At 37.0% G+C, this 16,680-nt stretch overlaps 1 long non-coding RNA gene across 3 annotated transcripts in view; it reads left to right on the top strand.

Annotated features, from left to right (window-relative positions):
* Positions 1-16,680, top strand: part of LOC116497809 — a 115,867-nt gene that overhangs the window by 8,002 nt on the left and 91,185 nt on the right. For 2 of the 3 annotated variants that reach the window (XR_004254130.1, XR_004254128.1), the window contains exon 2: positions 14,957-15,006. This is a non-coding gene — a long non-coding RNA (uncharacterized LOC116497809). Of the gene's footprint in view, positions 1-14,718; positions 14,846-14,956; positions 15,007-16,680 lie in introns of those variants that run through there. The other variant, XR_004254129.1, reaches the window with a different exon arrangement.

Genomic DNA, 16,680 nt, shown 5'->3' with positions numbered 1-16,680 from the left:
TCACCAGCTGATTTTAGGAGATAAGTTGTTTTTTCTAGATTATAGTAAGTAGGTAACTCCTGGCATTAAATGCAGGATGATTTATTCCTAGTAGAAGTCAAATGTGTACAACATGTTTGCTATTCTCAAAAAATTGGTGAGCAAAAAAGACTTTCCTCAATGTGTAGCTCCTGACAGGCCTCAGTAGTCTATGGTCATTTGATATCTGCCCAAGACTCTGAAGGACTGTCTTGGCCCATGTTGAAATAAGTTCAGGTGGCTGCACACAGAAGCAAAAACTTAATGACAGAAAAGCAAACACAGGAGAAAGTTCTCCAACAGTAACCCTCCAGAGAAGTCGCCATCCTTTCCCCTGCACCATGTGGGCTGTGGTAGAAGCATTCTATAAGAATGTTGTTAATAAAGTTGGGTATTGACAGACTGCCTACTGTTCGCCTACTGAAAAGCATGGGTATATTGGAGGCTTCTTTCTGGATATTTTGTGGGAGGGAAAACGTGCTGTTCAACAGACATGCATGGCTTTTTTAGTACTAGAGGAGATAAGGGGTATTGGAAAAAATCATTTCACATCAACTTTGCTGTTATGCCTACTGCAGTTTGTGGTGTTGTAAATCGTGAACCAGAAAGAAGATAACTCACAACTGTGAAGAGATTGCATATATGTAGTGTGGCCCTTTGTTTTATTCTTTAGAGACAATTGTCTACCATATTCTGGTTCCTCTTGTTGAAGAAAGATTTGATTTTTTTATTTATTTATTTTTAGTTGTCAGTACTGTCAGTTCCCAAACTAATCTGCCATTCAATCAAGATACCTAATATTTGAATGCTCTGCTATTTGAAAGGAAGCCAGGTACACTTATCTCTGTGCATCACTTCACTTGATCTTACAAATGAGTGGCTCCTGTAAGAGGTAGTAGTACCAACTTTGTGTTGACTGGCTTTGGTCAGCCCTGTTGCCTGTTTGAAAAATTGAGGTGCCAGCCATGTTGACCTCTGCTGATTTAAAGGTGACAGGAGATGTGGCATGCCAAGCAGATAATTATCATAGCTGTATTTTTTTCCCTGTTAGAAACAAAATAATGTCAGATACATGTATGTACAGCTGGCAGTTATGGCACATGGAGCCCCTTTGTTCTTGTCCTGAGCTCACGTCTAGGTGGTATGCAAGCAGGTTCATTTTGTATAGCAGTGATAGACACAGTGTTCAGCCAGCAGTTTTGAGGCAAGAAGGCCAAGAGTGCAGTTTAGCTGAGAAAAAGCAGATTGTGTGTATGCATACACATATACATATGCACATGTCCGTATGATAAAGAGTGCATACACAGTACCTAAATACTTTCATAAGCCCTTTTCTAGTAGCAAGAATAAGGTAAGCTTTAGGTGTACTTGTTGCGTTTACTATTCCTTTACTTAGGTTAGTATTTCATGGGATTTTTCTTTGATGGGTATTATACCCAGCTAGCATCAGTGGTCCAGTAAGCAAAAGGACTGGGTACCTTGCTCTGTACTGTGATGTTTTTGAAGAAATGCATAGGGTGTGAGTTGCTGAGATGTGGCTTGACGGATATGATGATATGGTAAAAGTCTTGGCAATTAAGCTAATCCTGTAACATATCCTGAAGTCTGGTTCAAGAATTGGAATCGATGGCATGACATGGGGAAAATATTAAGCTATTTGTAAGGCTGAACTAGCATGTAAGTTGCAGAGGAAAGATCTGGATAAATTAGGGGAAGTTGTTTCAGTGTACTCAGACTGCAAAGCTCAGAAACAGTGAGGAGATACTTGGTCTTAAGGTCAGAAGCAGCAATGCAAATTTGCCTGGAGCAACATTAGCTTTATATCTTAGAGAGCCTTATTTACGAGGGCTTACATATAATAGCCATTGATGTTAATTTTTGGATAATAAAATCATTTTGAAAAACGAAACGTCTGCCCTAAACATCCAGAGAGTTCTCAAAGTCTCAGGAAGAAAAAAAAAAAGTCACGGTATATCTCTACAACATTGTGTTTTGCTTATCCAAAGGTTCTGATTATTTTAGAATGACAATAGAATGACAATAGAAACTTATGTTTTCTCTGTGATAGTATTGCTTTCTTTTCCTTACCAGCATTATTTTTAACTGATTCGATTGGAGTTGTGAAGTTCAGAGGAAGTAAGATAACTACCTTTTTTCAACAGCTATCAAAATTGATTGAACAGCAGTTACAATCAATTTAAAACTCCTTGTTCATTATTGGTATTGTTAAATAGTTACATATAGTATTAAATTCAGGATTAGCTTTTATTTGATACTAAAAACCAGCATCTAATTCTCTTGAGCATTTCAGTCACTGATCCATCATTAATGAAATAGTGAGGCTCTGCATACTTACCTCCACAGAGAGAAAGTTTTGAAGTATAGTGGCAGCAGCTAGAGACCTTCTGAATTGTGAGGCTATCTTGCAGAAGGGAAATTGGTGACAGCTCTGGCAAGTATGTGGCACCAAGCAGAACTGCAAACTGAAGCCAGTTTATTTCATGTCACATCACCTGATATAGCAGAATTATAGTTGGGTAATACTCTTGTCACTTTACAGGTACAATAGTCATTTAATCCAAGTGATCCTACTTTGGTTACAATTAGCAATTACATTACATTGAAGCCGTAATCAAGCAAAGATGGAAAATATTTTCTATTCATTTTTATTTTTGAGGTGATATACATATAGATCCAGTACAATCTGTGAACTGTGCTATAGAATTGAAGAATAAATGTCAGCCTTCTAGCATTTCACTCTTATTCAGGGATTTTGAAGTATTAATATTTCTAGGATTATTTAAGGTACCTATTTGTGCATTCATACTCACACTGCCCACCCTTACATGCAGTAATTCTATCAGGAGTTTTTTTTGCAAACGTTTCTAACCTGTCTAATGCTAAATAGTGCCCATGTTCAGAACAGTGGATTTTTTGCTGTATGGATGTACTCTTTGTTACTTGTAACCTGATATGGTTCACCATGTATATTTTTCTACTTCAGAGAAAGACACAATATACTGAGGTTAAATAACTAAGCATTAAATTTGCGAGTAAAATAAATGTAGAGATTTACTTGTCCTGGACCAGAACATTACAAACTGGAATTTCAGAACTAGAGTTAGATTTAGGAGAAAGTAATGTGACAGAAGTAGTGCAAGGGTAATACATCTAAAACCATGTAACTACTATATAACTAAATTAGGTATTTAATACCATGTCTTAGCATCGTTCCAATGCCTGTTATGTATTTTGTTGCAAATTGTTCATGTATATTCACTTTGTCTGTTTTATTTTTTTCCCTCATTTTGGAATAGTCTCCCTCTACTCTTCCATTTAACTAAAGTTACATGTAAACACAAAGCCCAAAACTCAGAAAGACATCCGTAATGATATTCCTGATGATTTAATAGACAGCACAGCTATCAAACACTGTTGCCCAAGGCTAGAATTTGCAACTAAATCTGCTCATGAGGGTAAGAGCTGAAATACCAGTAGGTGCCTATCTGCATCTTTAGGCACCCAAGTAGCTTTAAAATACAGCCCCTTAGTCTCTCCTCCATTTGTTGAATGACAATTATAGTAATTTCTCACTTTGCAATTATAATATGAAGGCAAAGATTGTGAGATGCCTAACAACCAAGATATAAAGGCGACAGCAAACAAGAGCATCCTTCCTAGGTCCTAATCTCTTATTCTTGGTTAAGTCAGGCTGTCTTGCTGACATTATAGTGTTTGTCATAATAACTACATTACTGCTAAAGGACCTCTTTATCTTTTTTTTTTAATTTTTATTTTCATTTTTTAAGTATAACCTATTTAGCAGGAAGAAGCTGTGAGATTCAGAAAAGGTTTACGGAAGAAACAATCTATATTTGCATTGCATGTTCCTTAAATGACTAATGTGACTTATTGTCTTATAAGCTACCATTTTTACATTATTTGAGAGATGGAAAAAATGTGAATCTAATAATTGTTCTTAAATCAGCTATTGTTAGAGGTGGTTTTGTACTGTGCTGGCTGATGAAGCATGATTTTGCATTGACACTCCTTGTGATTTCATTGTGCTCTTACTAATTCCATGATGCCAACTATTGCTAACAGTGTTTTTCCTATCTGTCACATTACTTTTTCACTGTCAAGAGGTACAGGTTAAATACATTTAATGGATGGTTTGCATGGAGGAAGCTGTAAGGAATATCTACTTTAACATTCTAATCTCCTTAGAGAATGGCATGATATTAACCATAGAATCTCATGAGGCTGAATGAAAGAAATTTGCTCTAAAGCTAAACTAAATTGATCACTACTCGTAAGTACATTAATAAGCAAAAAAATAAGAGTATTCTTAAATGTCCTGAACGATTTATAATTTCTTTCTGTGGCTCACACAGAAAGATCATCTTTATAAACAAAACATATGTAGACTGCATTTTTTTTCTAATAATTTTATGAAATTAGTGGTTTATTTTAAGGAGACATTAAACCAAATTATCCTCGTTACACTGCTACAGAGCTAGAATTTTGAAATTAAGACACGCCACAGATTACTTCAAGCACAATTAATCTGTAGCTAGGAAAGGAATGTTCACAATTGTTTCACTGTAGGAAATACTTTTTTTCCTCTCCAGTCTTGGGACCTTTACTCGAAGAAAGAAATTATTTTGATGATGTTGCATTGCTTTCTACATTTAATCAAAATATTTGAATATGTTCATTAGGTCAGTGGTCGTTTTATATACAGAAGGAGACAGTAGAAGTTCAGATAACTTTATGGAAGAACTATTAATTATTTTAGTTATGGCAGCTATGTTATAAGTTACAATAAACAATTGGGATACATTCCTTTGCATTCCCTTGCACACGTCCATATCTGCATTTTAAACTGCACTTCTGAACCTGAATAGCATGGTTACAATTAGGAGTAAAAAAAATGTAGTCAAGGTTTTTTTAAAAATTAATTTTAAACATCTAAGTAGGCGTTTGTTGTTTTTTTTTTTTTTAAAAAAAAGTGTGCCATGAGCAGCTTTATTATTGAAATAAGTAAAAGGATTTTTAGTTTTGAAAAGCCTAAATGAAACTCTTAAATAGAAAATGTAGAAAATACCATAAGAAAAAATGACTAATGCCCAGATAGAAAATTATATGCCCTTATATGCCTCGATAGAAAATTATTTCTCAAAGGTTCACAGATTCATAAACCCTTTGCATTTGACATCTTCAGTGTTCCTGATGAACATGAAAAGTAGGATGAATTCCTGCATGACAGACTCTACCTTTGAAATATGAGATAACAAATCATTTCATTAGCCAATTAGTTGTTACAGCCTGGGAAATAAATTAAAAAGCATATGCAAGACATGCAATCTAGAGGTTATTCAGCAGGTTCCTAAATGGAGATCTTTTCTAGAAGTGGAGGTAGAGAAAAAAGAACTTGAAGCCATGAGATTATTCCCAAACATGGAAACAGATGGCAGGAAAAGAGAATAGGGGCTGTCGTGAAAATAAGAAGCAAGATAATTTTTTTTTCATATTGAATTCGAAGAAATATTCTGAAGTTGTTCTGTACATCATTTGATTCATCTAATATGTGATACTCTTTAATAGCAGTTACTGTGTCAGAAAAGATACATAGAAACAGACATAACTCAGTTTGCAGATATAAACAGACACAGAAACCGACATGCTCAGTTTGCAGACATAAAATTTATTTGGAAGTGCAGAGAAGCTCCAGCATGAAGATTAAGAGGAATGAAAGGGATTATGTATGTGAGGGAGGATATAAGCAAGGGCAGACATAGGAAGAAGTATAGAAATTAATTAGTAGTATACTGAAGATGGACTAGGAAGTGTTTTTTTCTGTTTGTTTGTTTGTTTTTTTTTTCCCCTTCATCTTCAATAAATGAATTTAGCAACTTTCATAATACAGTGTTACAAACCAAACATTATATATATATTTTTTTCCTTTAAGCATGGTCTTTGATTAATCTAAAGATATTTCTGAAGCCAGGTGCGCAGAGTGATGAAAGCATTGGTGGCAGGTAGTTCACTGGTGTTCAGTGTCATCCCATTGTCTTCAGCTGAGGGTATGTCTCCTGATGCTTAAACATGTTGTTACTTAAGAAAACAAAGGAAACTACATGGAATGCAGGCAGTAGAAAAACCCTGTACAACAAGACTAAATCAGATTTCAAATCTCAGTGAAAAATATCTACTAATGGTAATTGGTTGTACCCTGGTTTTGCTCCAAAACTCTGGGAAACCAGACTTGGAGCTGGCACTGGAAGAGGAAGGCCCTTGTGTGCCACAGTGCTGAGGCCTGGGACAATTTTCTACTTAGGACTGCCAAGTGTCAGCTTGTGGCCAGGTCAAAGGGGGATCTGGCTTCCTAACAGGCCTGCACCAGCCTGGCGTGCCCTGTGGGATAATGGAGAGCAGTGGCTCACATCTGCTGTTCTGTTTGCAGCCCCATACCTTGTAGAAATAGCAGCTGCAGCTGAACGGAAGCCAGTTCCAGCAGGGCGGGGTGAGGCTTTTGAATACATTTACTCAGGCTCTGAGCTTCTTCCCAGGATTTGATTCTGAGAGAAGTTTTGCCCTTTTGTTTTGTAGTTTTTACATTCAGTGTTTCACAGCCAGTTCAGCTTTGGCTACTTTGGGGCCTCTGAAGAAGTCACTTGTGCCTGACAATGGCCCTGGCACAAACCTCTTACAGTCTGCTTTTTCCCTGCTGGTTCATGCAGAGTGGGTCCGACCTACTACACCCCACCTCTAAGTTTGAATTTGAGTTGGGGTTTTTATTCTCACTGAACAGAGGGAAATCAAGCTTAAAATAAAAATTTCAAGGACGATATGTCAGAATCAAACCAGGGTCTTTCTGTGAGGAAGTACCTCACCCAGGTAGATCTCCTCTGTTCTTGGCAAATATGTTAGGCATATTTGCTGTGCTTTCTTTCTTTCCACAAAGAGGATTATTATTTTTTTCATACATATACACGTGTGTGCACATAAATAAAATTAGGATTGGTGTCTTAAACATTGAGTGACAGTATATATCCACTCAGTTCAAGATGTAACTACTTACAGCAGTGATTAAAGGTCAGCGTTTAGGAACAGTATTACTTGATAGTAACAAAATTGTTTTGGGAGATTTACAGGGTGATGTTTGGTGGGTGACAGATCAGTGCAGGGTTGATACATTATTTTTAAATACGTGCTTGTCTCTGTGTGTATCCTTGAGGATAGTAAAGGAATTTCCTTTGCAGATAAAGGAAAAAAGAAAAATAAAATTAAAAAAAGAGAGAGAGAGAAAAAGAAAGAAAGAAAGAAAGAAGGAAGAAGAGAAAGAAAGAGAGAAAGAGAAAGAAGAGAAGGAAGGAAGGAAAGAAAGAAAGAAAGAAAGAAGAGAAGGAAAGAAGGAAAGAAAGAAAGAAGGAAAGAAGGAAAGAAGGAAAATTGTAACTTCTAGAGAATTCCAAGTAGTAAGAATTTTTAAACTCAGTGGTAATCATGTTTGGAAATATAACAAAAAAATAACATCAATTGAGGTAGAGAACAGTAATATCTCATAAAGAATGTTCAGCTTGAACCTTTAGAGTTTTCACTGCCCCACTTTTCTTTTAAAAGCATGTTTCTTAACACAATTGGAAAACTTGAAAATTGTTTAAAAGTATTTTTTCTTAGTTGGCAAAGCTTGCTTCACAGAAACCACAGAAAGTAGGATTGGAAAAGACCCCCAGAGGTTATGCTGACCACTTCTTTGCCTGGAGAGAGGATAAACTGTATTTACTTCATTCCTTACAAATGTCTGTCTAACCTGTTTGTAAAAACCTGAGTGAGATCCCTAAATCTCCCTGGGCAATCTGTGGCAGCGCTTCGCTGTATTTAGCCTTAATTTTATCAACCCCCACAACCCACCTTTCCCCCTGCCAGTGGGGAGAACTCAGAGAACCCTCAGAGAACCTTAAATCTCACTGCATCATTCACTTTATTTGATGATCTGGAATGCAGTGCTATTTGTTTTTAGAAAACTGTATGAGCAACTTGGCTGCTAGATAATTGTTCAGTTATTTTGGCAGTCTTGTGCTTCAATCCTGCAATAATAAATTCTTGCCAGTCCCTTGTGATCTTTATGTCTGCCTCATGATAATTGCTGTTTTTCATGAAGCTGCAGTTACTGAATTACTGAATCACAAATTTTCACTTTTGTATCAGAAGGAGAAAAAAAAAATCAAGGTGTAGGTTGTGTCATGTCATGCAGCACACAGCACTTGCAGGGCAAGCAGGCGATCAGGCCCAGTCAGCATGGGTTTATGAAAGGCAGATCCTGCTTGACGAACCTGATCTCCTTCTATGACAAAGTGACGCGCTGGGTGGACAAGGGAAAGGCTGTGGATGTGGTCTACCTTGACTTCAGCAAGGCTTTTGACTCTGTTTCCCACAGCATTCTCCTCAAGAAACTGGCTGCTCTTGGCTTGGACTGGCGCACACTTCATTGGGTTAGAAACTGGCTGGATAGCCGGGCCCAAAGAGTCGTGGTAAATGGAGTCAAGTCCAGTTGGAGGCCAGTCACTAGTGGCGTCCCCCAGGGCTCGGTGCTGGGGCTGGTCCTCTTTAATATCTTCATTGATGATCTGGACGAGGGCATTGAGTGCACCCTCAGTAAGTTCACAGATGACACCAAGTTAGGTGTGTGTGTCGATCTGCTCGAGGGTAGGAAGGCTCTGCAGGAGGATCTGGATAGGCTGCACCGATGGGCTGAGGCCAACTGCATGAAGTTCAACAAGGCCAAGTGCCGGGTCCTGCACCTGGGGCGCAATAACCCCAAGCAGAGCTACAGGCTGGGAGATGAGTGGTTGGAGAGCATCCAGGCAGAGTGGGAGTGATGGTCGATAGTCGGCTGAATATGAGCCAGCAGTGTGCTCAGGTGGCCAAGAAGGCCAACGGCATCCTGGCTTGTATCAGGAATAGTGTGGCCAGCAGGTCTCGGGAGGTGATCGTCCCCCTGTAGTCGGCTCTGGTGAGGCCGCACCTCGAGTACTGTGTTCAGTTTTGGGCCCCTCGCTACAAGAAGGACATCGAGGTGCTTGAGTGAGTCCAGAGAAGGGTGACGAAGCTGGTGAGGGGTCTGGAGAACAAGTCTTATGAGGAGCGGCTGAGGAAGCTGGGCTTGTTCAGCCTGGAGAAAAGGAGGCTCAGGGGCGACCTTATTGCTCTCTACAGATACCTTAAAGGAGGCTGTAGCGAGGTGGGGGTTGGTCTGTTCTCCCACGTGCCTGGTGACAGGACAAGGGGGAATGGGCTAAAGTTGCACCAGGGGAGTTTTAGGTCGGATGTTAGGAAGAACTTCTTTACCGAAAGGGTTGTTAGACATTGGAACAGGCTGCCCAGGGAGGTGGTGGAGTCACCATCCCTGGAAGTCTTTAAAAGACGTTTAGATGTAGAGCTTAGTGATATGGTTTAGTGGGGATTGTTAGCGTTAGGTCAGAGGTTGGACTCAATGATCTTGAGGTCTCTTCCAACCTAGAAATTCTGTGATTCTGTGATTCTGTGATGTCCCCCCTGCCCTGCCTCAGTTGGAGAAATATACTTACAAAAACAAAAGACAAACAAAGGAATTAGCATTATTTATTTATTTATTCTTTTAAGCTTGCTTTATAAATTTTTAAGCTTTTAAAATGTTGGGCTGCTCGTTACTAGAGGTGTTGATACTACGCTTATGTGAACATCTTCCCTGGTTTCTGTATAAGCATAAAAGTCAGCCCAGAGAACTGAATCCTAAACCTTAGTAATTTTTATCAGCAAGAATATGTTTCTACTGTTTGTGGAGCCAGTGTTGAGTTGAGTACTACGTTGTCCTGTAGAGCCTGAGATGGTTAATTGTTCATTAATGCTGTTTTATGAAACCACGGGAAATGGTGTTTGCAATCCGTAACACCATCAAATCATGCTAAGGAGTGTAGTGCCCACCAATAGAAATTGAATATTAAAGAGGTTCAGAAAGTATGATAGTGGAGGAACTGTACTCCTACAAAAAGGAAAATATTGAGAGAAAGTGTTTGAATGTGGCAGATAATTCAAATCTTTTTAACTCATCCTCAGGAGGAATTTCCCTGCTTTGTCACATTTGCCCCTAGTTTCCTAGTGTGAGTGTTCATTTTCATGCAAACACTACTTTTTATGAGAAATAAAATAATTTCATAAATATGTGAGAAATACTAAGTTATATGGACCTGTGACTTATAAGTAATGTTTAGGATTTTCTAAATCTGCATTAAACTGGAGTTGCTTGTTCCAGATGAGTTTGCAAAGTTCTTCAGAAAATAGTATTAAAGAGGGGGTTGGTTGAGGGGAGAGAAATAATAATAATACACAAACTGTGATTAATAATAATACACAAACTGTCCCTCAGTTTGTGTATTATACCAGATGTCTCTTTTATAGGGTAGATTATGAGTTGTGACTGAATGAATTTTAGTACAAAACTGGAACTTTTCAAGCTAGTGAAGTACTAAAAGCTCTAGGTATTTTGCCTGTATATCATTTTTAGATTGTTACAATGGTCAAAATAGTTAATTTTGTCCTTCCCCTACCCCAAAGCAAAATACATCTGATGTTTGTTGGCTTTCTGCAAGTGATGGCTGGACTTAGTGGCTTTAACCCTGTTTCATTGTGATTAAGATTGTTAAGATTTTATGTTTTTAGTATCTGTTTTACAACATTCTCATTACTGTGTATTTTATTAAGGTTCAAGTGGCTTGTATTTTTATGGTCTCATCTGGTCTGTGTAAACCAGGCTCATGTTTAAAAGGCTATTTGTCTCAGTCCTGGACATGAGGGAATGCTGAAGTAAAGTGGAATGCATATGTGTCAGTTGTATGGTGGTACCTAAAAAAACATCATCTCCTGGACTGGCTGATCATGACCTTATTACTTAAAGAGTGGAAAAGCTTGTGGCCATGTTCATATCCTTGGGTTTGTTTATTCTTTCATGCTTCATATTTCTACATTTCAGTGGTTTATGTTTGCCTTGAAAATATGAGTAGTTATTCTTGAAAGGTTGTTCAGAATGTCTTTATGCATTTAAGCAGATATGTGTATAAAATATAATCCAAATATGTTATTGGAATAATGTAGTTTTTTAGAAACTGAATAAGAAGAAATTCTATCTGTATCCAAGTCAAGGAATCTTGTGTGTAGTTTCCCATGACAATGGTATGATGTTTTTCTCTCAACATTCATATAAATTATTGAGTGTCTTGGTATCAGACTGGCAGCATGTTGTATAAGCTTCTCTTACAAGCACTATTTAACTTGACTTATGTTTAAAAGAGAGAAAAAAATAAATAAAAAGAATGTTCTCATGTTTTATTCCCACAGATTATGATGTTGCTAAGAAGTAAAATAGGAATACTACAAAAGTAAATCAAAATTGTACTGCATTAAAATAACTAGTCTCTCAGACTATACATCCACTGAAAATATTGTTTCCCTTTTTCATATTTCTATTATCATATCCCTTTTCAAGTGCTTATTGTAGAGCCCCAAGAATTTGATGGCAGACTCAAGGCCTGACTTTCTTTAAAAGTGACTGTTCTGTAAATTATTTGCTGAAGTACTGAAATAATTCTAATACACCAGGATGACAGCTGTTCACATGCAGAAATGTACAATTGTTCAACAAAATGAAACATTTGGCATTACCTCTTTAAATTCTTTTCTCTAAAATCTGGTAACATTCCTGTGGATGGAATGGAGGCTTTGTTATGAGTTCTGAAGTAAAGTCCACATTAACTACTCTAGCTGGACTTTACATCCTTTGCTGGCTCCTGTGCATCAGAACTGGCCATTCTACATCAACTTTTCAAAGAGCAGATCATTAGTCACTGCACCAAGCCTGTCTGAATTTAAGAAGCATTTGGACTATGCACTTAGTCACATGGTCTAAAATTTTGGTTGAACCTGTGCGGTGCCAGGAGTTGGACTCGATGATCCTTGTGGGTCCGTTCCAACTCGGGATATTCTATGATTCCATGAAATCTTGTTGCTGTAAAGTACTTTTGAAAATGATGCTCAGAGCTCTTGCTGTTAATGTACCTCAAAACTCCACCAAAATTCTTTTATTGTTTTATCAGGTTTTTTTTCTTTTGCTCCTCCAGCACAGACTGTCTGTCCTTACCATCAGTCGTTCCCTCTTTCTTTGATTAGATTATTTTTGTTAATGACTCAAGCAAGGGTATTTTAATATGTCCTACATAGGTAAATGTATATACATGAACAGAGGTATTTTTATGCAGAGGAGCACACAAATTTTCTCCAGAGTGTAAGATGGGAGTAAAACATATTCATTGATGCTGATAAAGAAATTACACTGATAGGGCTCAGGTGCTTTTTTCATTTACACTTTTTTTTTTTTTTAATTATTTATTATTTATTTATATTCAGTCACTGCACTCAAGATTTGGAGGTAGACATTATCAGCAACGTTGATCAGCAACTCACAAAGGCCCTTTGCCTTTCCAATGCCCTTTTCTGGAGAGCCCCCTGACTTATTAGTGGAACATTATTTCCAGTGCTGAGGCAACAGAAAAGCTTCCATGCAGTCACTCTTGTCACTCAGCATTGAAAGAAGTCATAGGATGTGTGTTTTGTTTTGGATATAAAGCTGTATTGATGCTCCACTCGTGTTCAGATCAACCTGTCTTGTGATCACTTCAGTTCCTTTGCATGAGAGGGTAAAACTTGAGTAACAAAAGCTTTTGTTTTACCTGGAGAAAATTATAGCTGAAATACGCTATACCTCACTGTGGTCCACACAGAGTATGAGAGAGCTCAGTTTCTCTTAGCCAAATTAGTGAAATGAAGAAAAGGCTAGATGACTTGAAACTGATAGATTAGCAGCCCACAGCAGAAAGTGTGGCAATTCATTTGTGTGCATCTGTAGTTTGAGAAGAACTATATGTCTGCAAAGTTTGGATCTTATTGCTCCAGGACAAACCTGACAATGAAAACAAACAAACAAAACAAAACACCTCCCAAACAAACAAACAAACAAACAAAAAGCTCAATAAACATTGAACATCGGCTTCTTGCAGAGTTCTGTCGATATAATCCTTGGGACAGATCTGCATCTACTGAATGAGCTAGTGGCTATTGAAGAGTGTCCTGCTTCTGTAGTAAAATGTAGTATGTTCCTCTACAGGCAAGGGGACACAAGTTGCCTTCATAAAGCTTGAAGATAATTTTTTCTTTGTTTGATGTATAGCTGTCCCTGTAACTTCTGAAAAAACAATAGTGCTGTCTCCTATCACTAGTGAGCCAAGTGCAGCTGTAATACAGGGGCTAGTCATCATAACTTTTCAGTGCAAGCTTGCTTAGTTTTTTGAATTAGAAAGTCCTTTGTTACATTTAGAATACATATACTGTTTCAAAGTGTTTTTCCTGCATAAAACCATTTTCCGTTTTTTGCTTTGCTCATGTACTACCTTTTGCATAAACATGATATTTTATAATTTAGTATATTATAATATACTTTATTATTACTTTCTTAGAATGGAATGTTAATTAAATCTAGTTAGCATAAAAATACTGCGTGTTGTGCAACTTGTTAAGCTTACTTTTCTGAAATTGTGTTATGTTGCATTTTATTTATTATGCTCTTAGGTCTCGGAATAACATTTTACTGCTCTTTTGAATTTTATCTGAAAATGCACAAAACCTGAAGAGAAAGTAGTTACATATAAACTTCAAGATAGAATATTGTCCTTTGACAAGAGAAACTAAGAGATTCAGAAAGGTTTACCAGAGCTTGAAAATATTTTTACAATCTCGGTGATATGAAAAAGTGATTTTTTAAAGTGATACAAATATTAAATGTCTTGTGCACACCATTTTAGAGGCATGCTTCTTGAGAGCCAACAAAATCATGTTGATCCCTAAATACAGTTGGTTGATGTTGAAAATTTTGGACTCAGAAATGTAGCAATACCTGATTGGTTGGCCAAGAAACGTGGAAAATAAGGTTCATATTTTAACAGTGGTAAGTGATCCAACGGGAGACTATCAAATGCGGTCTGGTGTCATGCAGAATGAATGTGCTGCCAGCAGATGGCAGCAGAATGGAAAAATAGGCACATAAAGATCAGATAGTGGACAAAAGAACTCAGATTTCTAGCAGCTTAGTTTCACTAGCTCTTTTGACTATGCAAGGTAAGTTGAGGTTTAATTGGAAAGGGGAAATGTCCAAGGCATGCTGACTTTTGGTGTATAACCTTGGAGTGCAAAAAATTCTAACCACTCAGTTCTGATGGAAGTTTTAAAACAAAGATTATATAAAATATATTTACACTAGTAAATATAGTTTGCATATAAAACTTCTGACATTTCACTAGTCTTATAATGTGAAGAATGATTAATTCTGATGTCCTGTTGAACAAACTCATTACAACAGAGGAAAATGGAGAAGTACTAGTTTTAGTTGGGGCTGTCAACTTATGCCCACTTCAGTAAAGAACGCCTTTAAGCTGGTTCTCTCTGCACATATCTTACTATTTGATTACCCTGTGTGAGAAGCTGCAGATAACTTAAATGCTGTGAATATGTTTGGTATTTCTTTTTCTTTGGTGATGTGTGTGGGTGTGTGTGTTCCCAGAAGAGAAACAAGGAGGAGTGAATGAGGTTTAATTTTCATCGTTATCTTAAAATCTGCTTTAGTACCATCTGCACTTTAGAGAGAATATGCAATGCTGTCATTGTTCTGCATGCTTTGTGTGTTCTTTACTATGAACTTTTTATTCTTATTAAAGAAAGCACAGGATTGAAACCATAGGTATATGCCTTTTAATGGTGTGGGTATACATTTTTATGCTATATTTGTGATGTATAGTATAGTCCAAGCATGCCAATTCCGAAGCTAATTTTAAAAATGCTTTTTAAACAGGATTTGATGCGTAGACAAATGTTATCAGTGACCCACCAAAGATGAAAAAGGTAAGAGAGAAGTGTTGTTATTTCTACTGTTCCTTTTTAATTTGTCCTTTCTTTTTTTTTTTTTTTTTGATTTGACATATTTATATATATATATTTAAGAGAAATATGGTATGCCTTAAAAAGAAAAAGAAAAAGAAAAGAAAAAACTTTGCCAAAAACAAAGACAACTTGGGAATTGTTTTAAACGTCAAAGTCTGCATTGCTTAATCTACTAGTTAGCTGGTGATTTTTCTGTATTGCTTTGTGCAAAGAAAACTGAGTAGGAAACTCCATCTATCTGCCTATATATCTGTGTGTATCTTTATGTCTGTACAAGTTGCTTCTGAATATCTTGCCTCTTATAGTACAAGCTTATGCCTGTTGAATTTTTGCTTACAGAGTTCAGCTTTTGAGGTTTTAGAGGCTTAGCCTGATATATTTGTGAGGTAAACAGCTTGAGGCAGATACCTCAATTTACTTAATACATGCAAAAAAATGAGCATATGTTTTATTAATGGTTGCATTATGTTTCTAGAGATTTTCAAATGCCAGATTTTCTTTTTGTCAGATCAAATGATGAACACATTTTTTCACAACTGCATTCAGTTCTAAAGCATGCAATGAAGTACCTTGATTTTAATTGACCCCTGTGTAATCTTAAAGAAATCATTATCCTATGTTTCAGACAAAGTCTGTTTTTAAAGCACTTTTAAAAAGTAGTATCATTTGGTAATTAAAAGTAGTATGTGCAATGGAGTGGCTGTCTTACTGACGTAGTGAAACAGTAAGGGCCTACCCTACCATAGTATAGTAAGCAAAGCACAGTGACTATCACGCTGCAGTTTACCAGCCACGGTGTAGATTGAGTAGCAAAAGTGTAATTCCTTTGACCCCCACATATAATTTTGGACTCATCTCTATTTCTTTCATTTGAATGTTTTTCTGGTGTTACTTTGAAATATGTCTTTTAGCTTATTGTCCATATGAACCTGGCACTTTTTAAATCTGGAAGCAAAGAAACAAGTAGTGGAAGTTAAGAAATTCCACTGACCCAGTTAAATATAATTACAAGGTTAGAACTGGGGCCAGGATATTTGAGTTCTACATGTAACGATTCACTGCTCAGCCCCTTTTGAATGGCATTACATCATCTTGAATCCATTCAGGAAAGGAGTTGCAAATCCCACAAGAACGGATCTGAGTTATCCAAGGTCATTGTATGAACAGAATGTAGACAATTCTTTTCACATTTTCAGTTACAAAGGGATGCTTAAAACTACATGCGAAGCAGCATTTTATGTATTAATATTAGTTTGGTTTGGGCAAAAATGTACTTGTCAGACTTGATTCTTTTGCACTGTCTTTCCCATGTGTTTGACATGTCAGGTGCAAGAGAGTCTGATCAGAGTGTTAGGAGGAAGGTGTATAAATATGCTAAGGTGCTTTGCAAAATAATGGCTTTATGTGAGCAAATTACATCAATTGGAACAAATTACATACTACTTCCAATGATGTAATCTAGAAAGTTTGAATTGCTTTTAATGCTTTCAGTCTGAATAAATTTCTTTTCTTTTGAGTTCTTCCCAGTAATCAGCTTTTGTATTGCACGCAGCAGACTTGATCTTTGTTTATTCCTCCTTTTTGAACATTTGGTGATAGAAAGGACAGGTAGGAAAAAAAAAACCAACTTTTTAT

The sequence above is a fragment of the Aythya fuligula genome, chromosome 1 (assembly GCF_009819795.1).
Source record: "Aythya fuligula isolate bAytFul2 chromosome 1, bAytFul2.pri, whole genome shotgun sequence".
Lineage (NCBI taxonomy): Eukaryota > Metazoa > Chordata > Aves > Anseriformes > Anatidae > Aythya > Aythya fuligula.
This window is presented reverse-complemented; position numbering and strand designations above follow the sequence as displayed.